This window comes from Gopherus flavomarginatus, chromosome 1 (assembly GCF_025201925.1).
Source record: "Gopherus flavomarginatus isolate rGopFla2 chromosome 1, rGopFla2.mat.asm, whole genome shotgun sequence".
Taxonomy (NCBI): Eukaryota; Metazoa; Chordata; order Testudines; family Testudinidae; genus Gopherus; species Gopherus flavomarginatus.
In genome coordinates this window covers 1,062,262-1,078,162 of record NC_066617.1, presented here as the reverse complement: position 1 = coordinate 1,078,162, position 15,901 = coordinate 1,062,262, and the positions used below count along the sequence as shown (strand labels likewise).

Genomic DNA, 15,901 nt, shown 5'->3' with positions numbered 1-15,901 from the left:
TCTGGGTCCAGATCTGTTCAATATCTTCATCAATAATTTAGATAATGGCATAGAAAGTATGCTGAAGTCTACAGATTATACCAAGGTGGGATGGGTTGCAAGTGCTTTGGAGGATAGCATTAAAATTCAAAATTATCTGCACAAACTGGAGAAATGGTCTGAAGCAAATAGGATGAAATTCAATAAGGACAAATGCAAAGTACTCCCCTTAGGAAGAAACAATCAGTTGCACACATACAAATGGGAAATGACTGCCTAGGAAGGAGCACTGCGGAAAGGGATATGGGGATCACAGTGGATCACAAGATAAATGGGTCAACAGTGTAACACTGTTAAAAAAAAAGCAAACATCCTTCTGGGCTGTATTAGCAGGAGTGTTGTAAGCAAGACTCGAGAAGTAATTCTTCCGCTCTACTCCGCGCTGATTAGGCCTCAACTGGGAGTGTTGTGTCCAGTTCTGGGTGTCACATTTCAAGAAAGATGTGGAGAAAGTTAAGAGAAGAGCAACAAAAACGACTGAAGGTCTAGAAAACATGACCTATGAGGGAAGATTGAAAAAATTGGGTTTGTTTAGTCTGGAGAAGAGAAGACTGAGAGGGGACATAAGAACAGTTTTCAAGTACATAAATGGTTGCTACAAGGAGGAGGGAGAAGAATTGTTCTTAACTTCTGAGGATAGGACAAGAAGCAATGGGCTTAAATTGCAGCCAGGATGGTCTAGGTTGGACATTAGCAAAAACTTCCTGTTAGGGTGGTTAAGCCCTGGAATAAATTTCCTATGGAAGCTGTGGAATCTCCATCATTGGAAATGGTTAAGAGCAGGTTGGACAAACACCTGTCAAGGATGGTCCAGATAATACTTAGTCCTGCCTCAGTGCAAGGGACTTAAAAATTCCTAAGATGTTACAATAACCATGACAAATGGGTCAAGTTGCTGACAACGATGAATGTTATAACAAGTGCAAGAAAACCAGACAGAGAAACCGTTAGCTGAAACAACCAGGGCCTGTGCTATAGTCCAAGGACTAGGGGAGATCAAACTTGGTTAATATGAAAACATGGAAATGAAGTTACCTCTGCCAAATTCAGCCTTTCGTAAATGGATTTAATTGGAGAGTAAAATGATGAGGGGATTTATTCTACTGTCCCTCGCTCCCTTTTAGAGTCCTTAAAAAGGAGACTTCAAAGAAACATCCGAGCCAACCTGTCAGCTTCAGAACCCAGCTCAACTCATCTTCCCCAAACTGAAAATGAAAGAAAAGACGGTTACTCACCTTTGTAACTGTTGTTCTTCGAGATGTGTTGCTCACATCCATTCCAGTTAGGTGTGCGCGCCGCGCGTGCACGTTCGTCGGAGACTTTTTACCCTAGCAACACTCGGTGGGCTAGCAGGTCGCCCCCTGGAGTGACGCCGGTATGGCGCCTGATATATACCCCTCCTGGCCCACCCACTCCTCAGTTCCTTCTTGCCGGCTACTCCGACAGTGGGGAAGGAGGGCGGGTGTGGAATGGATATGAGCAACACATCTCGAAGAACAACAGTTACAAAGGTGAGTAACCGTCTTTTCTTCTTCGAGTGCTTGCTCATATCCATTCCAATTAGGTGATTCCCAAGCCTTACCTAGGCGGTGGGGTCAGAGCGAGACATTGCGGACTGTAAAACCGCTGCACCGAAAGCGGCATCGTCTCTAACTTGCTGGATCAGTGCATAGTGTGATGCGAAGGTGTGCACAGAAGACCAGGTGGCCGCACGGCAGATTTCCTGTATGGGGACATGAGCCAAAAACGCGGCCGACGAAGCTTGAGCCCTGGTAGAATGGGCGGTAAGGGCCCCTGTTGGCACACGGGCCAAGTCGTAACATGTCCTGTTGCAGGACGTGACCCAGGATGCAATACGCTGGAGATTGCCATGCCTCTCACGCGTTCCGCTACTGCCACAAACAATTGTGGTGAACGTCGGAAGGGATTAGTTCTCTCAATGTAGAACGCGAGAGCCCTTCGGACATCCAAGGAATGGACCTGTTGCTCTCTTCGGGATGAATGCAGCTTTGGGTAAAAAACTGGCAGGAAGACGTCTTGGCAAATATGGAAGGCGGAGACGACCTTAGGGAGGAACGCCAGGTGTGGTCGCAGCTGTACCTTGTCCTTATGGAACACCGTGTACGGAGGGTCCACGGTCAGAGCCCGAAGCTCCAAGACTTGCCGAGCCGACGTGATAGCGACTAGGAAGGCCACTTTCCAGGACAGGTACAGCAGCGAGCATATGGCTAAGAGTTCGAAGGGGGGCGCCATGAGCCTGGTCAAGACAAGGTTCAGGTCCCAAGTAGGGTTAGGCCGTTTGACCTGAGGGTATAATCGCTCCAGGCCCTTGATGAATCTTGACACCATACGGTGGGAAAACACGGACTTGCCAGCCTCGCCTGGATCGAAAGTGGATATAGCTGCGAGATGGACGCGCAGAGAGGAGACCGCCAAGCCCTGCTGCTAGAGAGACCACACGTAGTCCAAAATGGTGAGGACTAGCACAGAGAGTGGGTCGTGGCCGTGCTGGTTGCACCAGCAGCAGAAGCATTTCCATTTCGCTAGGTAGGCTGAACGCGTGGAAGGCTTCCTGCTGCCCAACACCACTTGTTGTACTGCGTCAGAACAGCGCAACTCGGACTGGCTTAACCAGCCAGGAGCCATGCAGACAGGTGGAGGGACTGTAGATCCGGATGGCGCATCCTGCCGAAGTCCTGTGTAATCAGATCCGGCCAAGGAGGTAGGGCAATTGGATTCGCCAGGGACAGATCGAGCAGCATGGTGTACCAAGGCTGCTGCGGTCAAGCCAGAGCGATCAGGATGAGGCAGGCCTTGTCTCTCTGGACCTTGATCAGGACTCGGTGGACGAGAGGGAAGAGTGGAAAGGCGTAGCAAAGACATCCCGTCCACGGAATGAGGAACGCGTCCAACAGGGAGCCCGGGGAGCGACCCTGTAGAGAGCAGAACACCTGGCATTTCCTCTTCGATCTGGAGGCGAACAGATCTATCTGGGGAAACCTCTACCTCCGGAAAATGGAAGAGAGGACGTCCAGACGGACGGACCATTCGTGAGACAGAAAGGATCTGCTCAGGTGATCCGCAAGGGTGTTCCGCACACCCGAGAGAAAGGAGGCCACTAGATGAATAGAGTGGGCTATGCAAAAGTCCCACAGACGTATTGCTTCCTGACACAGCGGGGAGGACCGGGTCCCGCCTTGCTTGTTGATGTAATACATGGCAGTTGTGTTGTCCGTGAATACCGCAACACAACGACCGTGCAAATGGCGTTGGAACGTCTGGCATGCTAGGCGAACTGCCCGCCGCTCCCGCACATTGATGTGAAGAGTCAACTCTCTTTGTGACCATAGACCCTGTGTACGCAGGGCCCCCAGGTGAGCACCCCAGCCCAGCGATGACGCGTCCGTTGTCAGGGACACTGAGGGCTAAGGGGCGTGAAACGGTAGGCCTGTACACATTTGAGAGGGCGTTGTCCACCAGCCTAGGGAACCTAGAATCTTCAGTGGAATCGTTACGATTGTGTCTATGGCGTCCCTGCCCGGTCGATAGACCGACGTGAGCCAGGTTTGCAGCGGGCGCATGCGGAGTCTTGCATGCTTGGTGACGAAGGTGCATGCGGCCATGTGCCCCAGGAGAGTGAAGCACGTTCGAGCAGATGTGGTCGGGAAGGCCTGTAGGCTTGTGACCATGGACACTATGGCCTGGAATCGGTGCCGGGGGAGGCTGACCATCGCGAGGTTGGAGTCCAGCATTGCCCCGATGAATTCTATGCTCCGCGTAGGCACCAGAGTGGACTTGTCCGGGTTGATGCTCAAGCCTAGACTCGCAAACAGCTCCGTGATGATGGTGATGTGCTGTCATAAACAGATAGCTAAGGGTTAATGTCTCTTCCACCTGAAGCACCTGACCAGAGGACCAATCAGGAAACCGGATTTTTTCAACTCTGGGTGGAGGGAAGTTTGTGTCTGAGTCTTTGCTGTCTGTCTGGCTGCTGTCTCGGAGCTTTGGAGAAGTAGTTTTACTTTCTAATCTTCTGTTTCTAAGTGTAAGGATAAAGAGATCAGATAGTAAGTTATATGGTTTCTTTTCTTTGGTATTTGCATGAATATAAGTGCTGGAGTGCTTTAATTTGTATTCTTTTTGAATAAGGCTGTTTATTCAATATTCTTTTAAGCAATTGACCCTGTATTGTGTCACCTTAATACAGAGAGACCATTTGTATGTATTTTTCTCTCTTTTTATATAAAGCTTTCTTTTAAGACCTGTTGGGAGTTTTTCTTTACTGGGAAATTTCAGGGAAATTGAGTCTGTACTCATCAGGGAATTGGTGGGAGGAAGAAATCAGGGGGAGATCTGTGTGTTGGATGTGCTAGCCTGATTTTGCATTCCCTCTGCGGGAATAGGAAAGTGCTTTTGGTTTCCAGGACTGGGAACGGAGAGGGGGAGTCACTCTGTTTGGATTCACAGAGCTTGTGTCTGTGTATCTCTCCAGGAGCACCTGGAGGGGGGAAGGGAAAAAGGATTATTTCCCTTTGTTGTGAGACTCAAGGGATTTGGGTCTTGGGGTCCCCAGGGAAGGTTTTTCAGGGGGACCAGAGTGCCCCAAAACACTCTAATTTTTTGGGTGGTGGCAGCAAGTACCATGTCCAAGCTGGTAACTAAGCTTGGAGGTTTTCATGCTAACTCCCATATTTTGGACGCTAAGGTCCAAATCTGGGACTAAGGTTATGACATGTGCCCGGACACCTGCGCCTCCGATGTGCCTCGAATGAGCCAGTCGTTGAGGTAAGGGAAGACATGGATACGACGATGGCGCAGGGCAGCGGCGAAGACCGCCATACACTTGGTGAATACCCGGGGGGCCGAGGAGAGCCCAAAGGGGAGGACTGTGAATTGGTAGTGGTCCTGATTTACCACAAAGCGAAGATACCGCCTGTGCGGGGGAAAGATCACAATGTGGAAGTAAGCGTCCTTCATATCAAGAGCGGTGTACCAATCTCCAGGACCCAGGGAAGGAATGATGGTTCCTAAGGTTACCATACGGAACTTGAACTTTTTGATGAATTTGTTCAGTCCTCGCAGGTCCAGGATGGGTCGTAGGCCCCCTTTTGACTTGGGGATTAAGAAGTACCGGGAATAAAACCCCTTGCCCTTTAGCTCCCTTGGCACCTCCTCTATAGCTCCTATGAGCAGGAGCTTGCGAACCTCCTGGACGATAAGTTGCTCGTGAGAGGGGTCCCTGAAGAGGGACGAGGAGGGAGGATGGGGGGGTGGAGAAATAAACTCAAGATGGTAACCAAACTCCACCGTGTGCAGGACCAAACGATCCGAAGTTAGCTGGGACCATGACAGCAGGAAGAGGCGGAGGCGGTTGAGGAAATGAAGTGGATCCAGGGAAGGGATTGGTAAGCTGCTCTCGGGTGCACCTTCAAAAGTTCGCCTTGGGTCCCTGCGGTGGCTTGTCGGACCCAGAAGTGTTACCCCTTTGAGGACCTGACTGACGTCTACGGTTTGGCCGACCTCGCCTCCGGTTGAAATCTTGTCTGGGGTGAGGCGGGGGGTAAGTGTGCTGATGGTAGGCGCAGAATGGCCTTCTCTGAGTCTGGGGCGTGTGCATTCCCAGCGAACGCACGATGACCCGGTTATCCTTCAGGCTCTGTAGCCTGGGATACGTCTTTTCAGAAAAGAGGCCCTGCCCGTCGAATGGCAGGTCCTGGATCGTGTACTGTAGCTCCAGCGGTAGTCCAGAAGACTGCAGCCACGATATACAGAGCATGGCTACGCCCGACGCCAGTGTTCTTTCTGCCGAATCTGCGGCATCTAAGGACGCTTGTAGGGAGGTCCTGACGACCCTCCTGCCCTCTTCCAGGAGAGATGAAAATTCCTGGTGTGAGTCCTGGGGAAGCAGCTCTGTAAATTTGTCGACAGCCTCCCAGGTGTTGTGGCTGTAACGGCTCAGGAGGGCCTGCTGGTTCGCCACACGGAGCTGAAGGCTTCCCGCAGAATAAATCTTGCAGCCTAGCAAGTCCATGCGCCTGGCTTCTCTGGATTTTGGCGCAGGAGCTTGTTGGCCATGTCGTTCCCATTCATTGACTGATTGTACCACCAAGGAGCAGGGAGCGGGGTGTACATAGAGGTACTCATACCCTTTGGATGGTACCATATATTTCCTTTCCACTCCGTGGGCAGTGGGTGGAATGGAGGCCGGAGACTGCCAGATGGTGTCCGCCTTCGCCTGGATCGACTTGATGAAGGGGAGGGCTACCCTGGTCGGTGCCTCCGCAGAGAGCATGCTTACCACTGGGTCCTCTACTTCCGGGACTTCCTCTACAGGAAGGTTTATGTTCTGGGCAACTCGCCTTAGAAGGTCCTGATGTGCCCGGAGATCAATCGGCAGGGGCCCTGATGAAGATGTGTCCGCTACCGCCTCATCTGGGGACGAGGAAGAAGACACCCCAGGGAGGAGTGGTTCCTGAACGGAAGCCTCGTCCAGAGGGACCTCCACTTTCTGGACATCCTGCTGCGCCAGGGGATCCGCAGGGTCTTCCTCCATACCTGAGGGGGGAGGCTGGCTGACTGTGGCCTCTGGTGCACGATGCTCCGATTGGCTGGAGCGAGCTGGGCCTGAAGGTTTGCTCTGGGCTTGGTGGTATGCCCAGGGCGTTCAAAAGGACCATTGTGGTGGTCCCTGGTCTGGGCGGGCCTGAATATCCGAACCCCCGTAAGAGGCGCTGTCCATAGACAAGAAGCAGACGAGTGCCGTGAAGGCCATGGAGGAGCCGTCGATGACTGCGGCAGGCCTCTGCGCATCCCGATGTCATCTCTGCACGGTGCCGGCGAGCGGTACCGGGAGTCATGGCGGTACCTCAATCTGGACCGCGACATGCTACCAGCTCGGTGCCAGGAGGTCAACCGGTGCCGTACGCTGTTGTGCCGGGATCGGCTGCGGTAGGAACGTCGGTGCCGTGATCTAGACCGGTGCCGAGAGTAATACGAGGGCGACCGGGATCTTGATCGGTGCCGTGAGTACGACCGGTGCCACAGGGAGCGGTCCCGGGACTGCGAGCGGCGTCTGGATCTTGAGCGGCGACGCTGAGAGTGGTCCCTCGATTTGGAATGGGACCGATGCCCAGTAGTGCCTGGCGAATGCGGCCGTACCATGGCGGGCTTGCCCATTGATTGGATAACCCGCACCGGCGGTGCCGGGAGTTGGGGCAGCTCGGGTTCTGTCAGGGCGATGAGGTCGTGTGCAACGGAGAAGGTCTCCGGCGACAAGCTCAACCGCTGTTCTCACTGGGGAGCTGAGAGGTACGGGACTCAACGGTCCCTGAGGAGCCGGAGTCGACGGTGCGACGACGCTCGGTGCCGCGGTGGATGACGGTGCTGGGCAGTCAGGTTTGGAGGCACACTCTGACTGCGGTGCAGTTGCAGGTACCGCAGGAGCCCTGTGCTTCTTGCTCCTCGGGGAGGGGGAGCGGTGTCGGCTAGGGTGCCGGGCCGGTGCCAAGCGGGAAGTTGAAGCCTTTGCCGGCGCCGGGCGGTCCGGAGCGGAGGCGACACTTGGTCCCGGTGCCGGAGTCGGTGAAGACAGTGGGGGAGTCAGCGCTGCCTCCATCAGGATCTGCTTCAGGCGACTATCCTGCTCCTTCTTCGTTCGGGGCTTGAACGCCTTGCAGATCCGACACTTGTCCGCAAGGTGGTACTCGCCAGGGCACCTCAGGCAGGAGCCATGCGGATCTCCTGTGGGCATCGGCCGATGACAGGCCGCACAACGCTTAAACCCGGGTGAACCCGGCATGGGCCCCGGCACCGCGGGGAGGAAAAGGGGGCGAACCCCCGATCCTCTGTATAACTATTTACAAACTACACTTAACTAACTTTATAACTACAACTATTACTATAATTACAGAACTATATACACTATACTGTAGAAGAGTGAAACGCTAGGGAGGTGGAGAATGGCTAGCCGTGCTCCACAGTTCCAACGACCGACACGGGCGGTAAGAAGGAACTGAGGAGCGGGCGGGCCAGCAGGGGTATATATCAGGCACCATACCGGCGCCATTCCAGGGGGCGACCTGCCGGCCCACCGAGTGTTGCTAGGGTAAAAGTTTCTCCGACGAATGTGCACGCGGCGCGCACACACCTAACTGGAATGGATATGAGCAAGCACTCGAAGAAGAACCAATGGAGACTATTGGAACGAGCGTCACCATCATGGCTCCCACCCCCATCATCTCCTGGGACCCGAGGCCTTCAGCATCTTGACCAGACCGATCCAGAGAGAGGGACCCAAATGACCTCGCCCTCCTCCTGCAGGCACCAGCTAAATCCCAACCACCACGGGGATGTGAAACTCTCCCCCACACCACCCCACCCCACACCACCCTGCAGTGTGCGTTCTTTTCCTTCCCTATCCTCTCTCCTTTTTCCTTCTATCTAAGAAGAGTCTGCCTTAGCCAGCCAAGACTGTATATTCTGCAATGCTGCTGTGAGCCTGAGACCAGAAAGAGGGAGCTTGAAGCAATGCCCTAAACAAGCTGATGCTGGTACAAGTTTTCCAGGTCTCGGAGTGCCTGCTGAGATTACGTGCCATGCGTCTCTCCAGCAGCGGGGCTGAAAGTGAGAGGCAGCACCAGAGACAGAAGCTGCACTTTCTCTTTGCTGTTCTCTCCTCTCCCCTTTTGTGTGTGTGTGTTTGTCTTGTTCTGTTTTCCTCAACAATGGAACTGAACTTTAACGACAGCAGCAGCAGCGACCCCTCCAGCCCATCTCATGTAACTCCTCTTCACCCGCAATGAGAGTTTTAAAAACGTCAACAAACAGCGGTAACTCCAGCGCATGCCAGCTGTATTTCTTCCCTGAGACCCCAAAGGACAGTAGATACAACCTTTAATGCCATCTCACAGACTGTCAAACAAGGGCTTTTTTTCCCTTTTGAAACTCCCTGCAGCTAAAAAGGGAAAACAAGGAACATTGTTAAAATAAAAGCCTTACTTAATACTTTACATTTCAAATGCATTAACTGGATTTTCATTTTTTTCGGTATCATTAACAAAAGGTTAAAATATTTTTTCCTGGTCTGTTTGCCACGGTGCTAAGCAGGTGGAGGTCTCTGTATAACAAACCCAAAAACTTGTTTAACATGACTTAATGTTGGACAGTGACTGGGTGAAGTTAAGTATCAGAGGGGTAGCCGTGTTAGTCTGGATCTGTAAAAGCAGCAAAGAATCCTGTAGCACCTTATAGACTAACAGACGTTTTGGAGCATGAGCTTTCGTGGGTGAATACCCACTTCTTCAGATGCATGTGGTGGAAATATCCAGGGGCAGGTATATATATGCTAGCAAGCAAGCTAGAGATATCGAGGTCAGTTCAATCAGGGAGGATGAGGCCCTGTTCTAGTAGTTGAGGTGTGAAAACCAAGAGAGGAGAAACTGGTTCTGTAGTTGGCAAGCCATTCACAGTCTTTGTTCAATCCTGAGCTGATGGTGTCAAATTTGCAGATGAACTGAAGCTCAGCAGTTTCTCTTTGAAGCCTGGTCCTGAAGTTTTTTTGCTGCAGGATGGCCACCTTAAGGTCTGCTATAGTGTGGCCAGGGAGGTTGAAGTGCTCTCCTACAGGTTTTTGTATATTGCCATTCCTAATGTATACAAAAACCTGTAGGAGAGCACTTCAACCTCCCTGGCCACACTATAGCAGACCTTAAGGTGGCCATCCTGCAGCAAAAAAACTTCAGGACCAGGCTTCAAAGAGAAACTGCTGAGCTTCAGTTCATTTGCAAATTTGACACCATCAGCTCAGGATTGAACAAAGACTGTGAATGGCTTGCCAACTACAGAACCAGTTTCTCCTCTCTTGGTTTTCACACCTCAACTACTAGAACAGGGCCTCATCCTCCCTGATTGAACTGACCTCGATATCTCTAGCTTGCTTGCTAGCATATATATACCTGCCCCTGGATATTTCCACCACATGCATCTGAAGAAGTGGGTATTCACCCACGAAAGCTCATGCTCCAAAACGTCTGTTAGTCTATATAAGGTGCCACAGGATTCTTTGCTGTTTTTGGGTGAAGTTAACACCTTTGGCCCATTTATTCATCTGAATACACACAGCCAGCCAAGCAGACTAGGGGAGCACATGCTAGGAGTATAGGATACAGGCAGAGGAGACAGGGAGTGCAGAATGTGTAAGCAGTAGATCACGCTTCCTTCCACAACCCAGAAGAGAACTCAGGGTTCCCAAGTCTCAGCATTCCTCTGCTGTCTGGCAAACAGCTGCGAAGCCCTCCGGTGTCTGCTCCACGGGAGGAGAACAGCCCATAACAGCTCTCAGTTACTCCATCCGCTCAAGTGACAAAGGGGTCTGTGCAGGGATCACTGGTTTTAAAACCTTAACTCTGGCATTCCCTATCTGAGTGCTGCCCCTTTCCCTCCCTCACCTCCTGCTCCTCTCTCCACTTCTCTCCTCGGTTACTGCCCCAGCCCTGACCTCCCCCCTTTGCTCCTGTCCCCTAACGTCCTCTCTCCACACCAGCCCAATCCACTCTTCTGTTCCTATCCTGCTCCCCTTCTCCTCCTCCACTCTGTTTGTGTGCCAGCTGGAGGGGGCAGTGAGAGCACAGGATAGTCTGAGTTCTGGTACCACCGCAGCCTGGTGGTGGCTGGAAGGAACAGTGGCAGCAGAAGCCAGCTCAGCCCTTGCAGTCCCAGTGTGGAGCATGCAGAGTCGTTCTGTGGGAGGAGCTGAGGGGACGCTGCATGTCTAGTCAGTCAAAGTCTTCAGATAATTTATCTGCCAAACTAACCAGTCTCTTCCAAGCAAGTGCAAATTGAGATTTTTCAGCGGTTAATAACTTGGCAAAATGTGGGCAGACTGCAGACGGCATATCTATGCCACCAGGGCAATCCTGGGGGTGCTAGAGCTCAGTGAAATGGTAGATTTTTTTTTAACAATGCTAAAACAATACACTTTCCTTTATCTTTGTGCTGAGAAAAGGCTGGACCTTTTTAGCTGAAACAAACGTTAAAAAATAAGTCATCTGAGGCAGATATGAAGCCTGGAAATTTTGGCCAAAACAATTAAAGTTTGGCAAAGTTATAAGCAAACGAAAATAAGGTCTTATAATGGGAAGTGCAGAGCAACCTTAACTATGGGCATCACTGCCTGCCCCACCTATAACTATGAGCTGTGGTGACACTTCAGGGCAAGCCAGCCACTAACAGGTTATTTATTTCTTACATTTGCTGTACAGCAGATGGTTACCTGGCACTGACAGAGATAGGAGAACTCAGTCGGATGCAGTCTGGCAGTCCCTGTGTTGGGGACAGATGGAAGATGGCTCCTGGGGTTGGACCTCTGGCCAGGTGCTCTGTGAGTGCACGACCTCACAGGCCAGTGAGAGAGAGGGAAACAGAAGAGGGGACCATGTGCCTCTCACTGATACACATCCATGCCCCAGCTTGGGAAAGGGTGGAAACTCAAGCTTGCCACACCTAGGAGGCCAGAGTGGGCCCCACGTGCTGCCTGCCATTTCTTCCAGAGCAGAGTCTGGCCTCAGCGCTTCCCCCCGCCACAGGCCTCCTCACCACTGAGCAGCAAGAAGAGGTTTAGCCATTGGCTTAACCGACAGACAGATGCCTGCTTTGGGATGCTCCTGCTTTGCTGCTTCCCTGAGCTTTGGACCAGGCACCGTCGGAACTCGTCTCCATTCTTCTGGGAAGCAACAGTGCCACCCTTGTTGGCATCTCTGAGGACCTCCCAAAGGGACATGAAGCAGGAGAGGAGAGGAGCTTTGGGGACTGCAGGACAGAGAGCAGGCTGGGAAGGGAAGCCCCGACGTCTTGTGCTTTGGTCCACCCATCTGGGCTGGAGTTGCTTGGTACTGAGAGTGCGCAAGCGAGGAAAGAAAAGGAAAGATTTGCCCCCTGCTCCCAGAAGCCTCCTGGGTCTCACCAAGGGAAGGGACGGCAACAGGGGTGGCGGAGCTGAAGGTCGTGGGAGAATGAAAAACCATAATTACCTAGATCATGGAGCAGATCATCTAGGGTGGAGCATGAATGAAAATGAAAAAGAAAAGAGAATGATGGGACAGGCTCCAGCTGACAACAAAGTAGAACGTCAGAGACAAATGGAGTCTGGTCACCGTGGCATATCTACAACCCTCCTGTCCTCCCTCCGCATGGTTACAGGGCATCATCGCCCATGGCCCACAATTTCACCCCTTTCACTCTTCATCAGGAACCAAAATAGCAACCCCCAAAGGGCCCTGAGAGGGCGGTTCAATGATCTGCTTTATAACAAGCCAGTAGATTTATCCGGAGAAACATTCCCAGACCAACCCCTTCCCTCCCCTCCACCCCATGGGCCTGATTCACCGTTCCCTATCCCACATGGGCCTAACTCGCCCCTTCCATGGGCCTTATGTAGTCTCCTCCTTCCTTCCACCCCATGCCATGGGGCTAGTTTACACCTTCTCCCTTCCTCCCAAAACTCCCCCTCTGCAAAGCTTCCTACCCAGTATATACCAGAGAAGAGAATATTATTGTTTTTCAGAAGTTAAATACAACAAAATCCAAAAAGAAATGAACAAAACCCATCAGACAACTCTCCACCCCCACCTCCAGCAACACAGCATCTCATTCTGAATGCCGCCCCCTCCCTGGCTTGCTGTATTTTCAGTCTCACATAGATTGCCAGCCCTTGTGTCTTGCCCCTCTCTTGCCCAGACACTGCCAGGTGCACCAACTAGCTGTATAAAGATTGACAGACAGTGGGTAACATTTTCACAAGCACCTAAGTCCCATTTGCTAGAGTGCCTAAAATAGTGCTGAAAATCAATAGGCCTTAGGCTGCCATGGGACTTGGGCACTTTAGAAAATGCTACCCTGACAGACTTTTGTCCGTTTTGCCCAGCAGAGTTTTAAAAGTGACAGCTGTTAAAGTCTCCAAACGACAACAGAGCAAATGCATCTCACAGTCAGGAGGTTTCCTCGTATCCAGAATAATGTTCCCCATTTTTAATGTCACCCCGTCTCTGCTAGTCCTATCCCCACATTCAGTCCTTCTTCCTCTGTGGAGCCCACCCCCTTCAGATACTGCACACTGCTGTTAAATCCCGAATCACTGATTTGCTGAGACGCACCCTGGTCATGTGAATTCATGCCTGAACTCCCTCCAATTCTTCGCCATCTCCTAGCTACTGAGATGCCAACAGCTGACCCCTACATCCCAGGTTTGGTGGCCCCAGGGCTGTGAAGAGAAACAACACCACCCCACACACCCTGCTCGCTCCATAATGGGATGTCTCCAGCCAGGTAGCTCTAAGCAGAAGCTGGCTGGTTTGTGTGTGGTTACATCGTGTCTTCCAAGGTCTCTCACTCCACTTGCCTAGGCTCTGGGCTTTTATCCCATTCCCCCTGTCACGGAGTGTGTGGGGGGGGTCCGGTCCTGAACCCCTCTTCCTGGGACCCACAGTGACTCTCAGCCAGCCAGTAAAACAGAAGGTTTATTGGACAACAGGAATGCAGGTTACAGCAGAGCTTGCAGGCACAGTCAGGAACCCTCAATCGAGTCCTTCTGGAGTTTCAGGGTGCTTGGGTCCAGCATAGGATCCCCTGAATACCCCTCACCCAGCCCACAACCGAAACTGAACTGCCCCTCCTCCAGCCGGCGGATTCCTTTGTCCAGCTTCCCAGGCCAAGGTGCTAACCCCCTTCCCCCTACCTGGCTCAGGTTACAGGCTTAAAGATCCTGTCCCTCACCTAAAGACATCCCCGGCTCTCCCATCCCCCACACAGACAGCCCCTACTCCATCACACCCCCAGTTGCAGGAGATGCACTGGCTGCACTTGAAGGGAAGGTTGCTCTGTGTTTGCCAAGGAATGTTACAGCTAGAAGCGTGGAAATGAGCAGTGAGAGATGTCAGGGGACTTCACGTCTCCTCCTAGCTCAGACACACTCTCCCACTGCCAATGCAAAACCTACACACCTGGCCTGCAAAGGATGAGAGAGAGTGCGGGAAGGGGGAGGAGACTTGAGTTCTTTTTTGCTGCTTTATGTTGGAGAGAGAACACCTGGCAAAACCAGTGATTTCCGCATAGCTCTTCCAGCACTGTCTGTCTGGGTCCCACTCGCTGTGTGCGTGTGCCACACATGGGCAAGTCTGGAAGCTCCAGCAGCACATGCCCCCTACCCCGGCTTCCCTGTAATCCCCACTTGAGTGGCCCAACTGCCACTCAGCTCCTTCACTAATCCGGACTCTAGAGCGCTGAGACACTCCACAGAAGCCAGAGGAGGCTGAGCAGAACGGATCCACACAAACATCTCACAGAACCTGTTACGGCAGGCAAGGAATTGTCCCTTCCGGTCCTGCCCTCAATGGTACAATAACTTCACACAGTAAGATCTCCCGAAGAGATGGCAGGAAATTGCCGTGCCTGTTACGACAGCACCAAGAACATGCAGTACAGTTCTGCAGTCAAGTGCAGACAGGAGGCAAGCCCCAGGGAGTGCCAGCTTGCACCCCGGATGATAAAAGTGCCTGAGTAGCAGGTAGAGCTGAGCCTCCTTACGTGCCGGTAGGCGGAAGGCCACACGGAGGCACAGTCCTAACGGATATTGTGACGAGAAGCTTCCGAGCCTGCATGCCCAGTGTGTGGGTCACCAACACGGACAACGCTCCAAGAAGGGGTTCTCCCTTCAAAAAAAACATTGTTGGCTTTATCTGTTTGCTTGTTTTAACATTAAAAATTCAGGTTTTTTTCTGGTAATACTCTACAGGTGACTGGGACATTCCAGATCCCCAAAATGGGAATCCTGATTAACTGAAAGGGGAAATGATTAACTGAAAAGGTCCACTTGGACTGCACGTGCAAAAACTCATCTTACTCTGTGCCTGTAAAGCATGGACTGGCTGCTATTATATTATTTGTTTTTATTTTCACTCTGCCCATGCTCTGGGCACTTCACAGAAACAACACAAGGCATGGTCGCTACCCAGAGAGCCTCCAATCTAAATGCAGACGTGAGAGTGACACAATATAGGGAAGGGAAGGGCAAGGGAGGGCAGGGTCCCAGCAATATCATCTTAAAAGGATTCAGTTTAGGCACCTGTGTATCTTGGTGGTCTAATTAAAGTCTGATTTATTAATACAGTAATAGTGTCATTGACTCATCAGATAATAAACCCTCACCCTCTTCGCAGAGAAGAATTCATGCCGTAGGACACTACCACACCGACAGCCACCAGGGGAAGAGGGAGCAGCTCACTAGTGACGCGTTAAAGGTAGGAATTGTCAAGCTCTATGAAAACGCCAGCTCCTTTCAGACCCTCACCAGAGACAGAAGGAAACCAACAACTGTTTCAGCGCAATATTTGTCTGATTGCATCATGTCCTGTGTGTGGAACAAAATGTGCAAGAACTGTGCCCCAAACTCTTAGCTGCAGAGCTTCAAGTGCAGCAGGAGCTCATATTTTGGGTTCAGGGTGCTTTTGCTCTGGTAAAGGAAGATTACTTCACAGTAGAGCAGGTTCTTTGAGATCTGCCTCTGCAAATTCCCACTGTGAGCTGTGTGCCTGGCACTGCTGAGTTCTGGGAACCATCTAGAAAGCAGTGACCCGCTGGGGCTCCACAGGCACTTCCTTTGGGCCTGCCTATGAAATAAATATATGTGCAGTGTAACAAAGTTCCTCCTCTACCTTGGTGGCTCCTGAGCTTATCGGCGGATTTGATCACCTCACAGATTCACCATGTGGGTCGGGAAACAGCCCAGAGACCTTCCCCTCTGGTAGAAACCACAGTCCAGGTCATTTCCTCCTGTGTTTGATCAGGAGTTGGGAGGTTTCGAGGGGAACCC

At 51.9% G+C, this 15,901-nt stretch overlaps 1 protein-coding gene and 1 long non-coding RNA gene across 2 annotated transcripts in view; one reads left to right on the top strand and one right to left on the bottom strand.

Moving 5' to 3' along the window:
• Positions 1-15,901, bottom strand: part of SHANK3 (SH3 and multiple ankyrin repeat domains 3) — a 673,138-nt gene that overhangs the window by 268,023 nt on the left and 389,214 nt on the right. The gene's annotated exons all lie outside the window — the stretch shown is intronic.
• The window catches only part of LOC127051377 (uncharacterized), a 105,767-nt gene continuing 91,338 nt past the window's right edge, over positions 1,473-15,901 (top strand). Inside the window, exon 1 of the long non-coding RNA XR_007774493.1 lies at positions 1,473-1,550. This is a non-coding gene — a long non-coding RNA (uncharacterized LOC127051377). The remainder of the gene's footprint in view (positions 1,551-15,901) is intronic.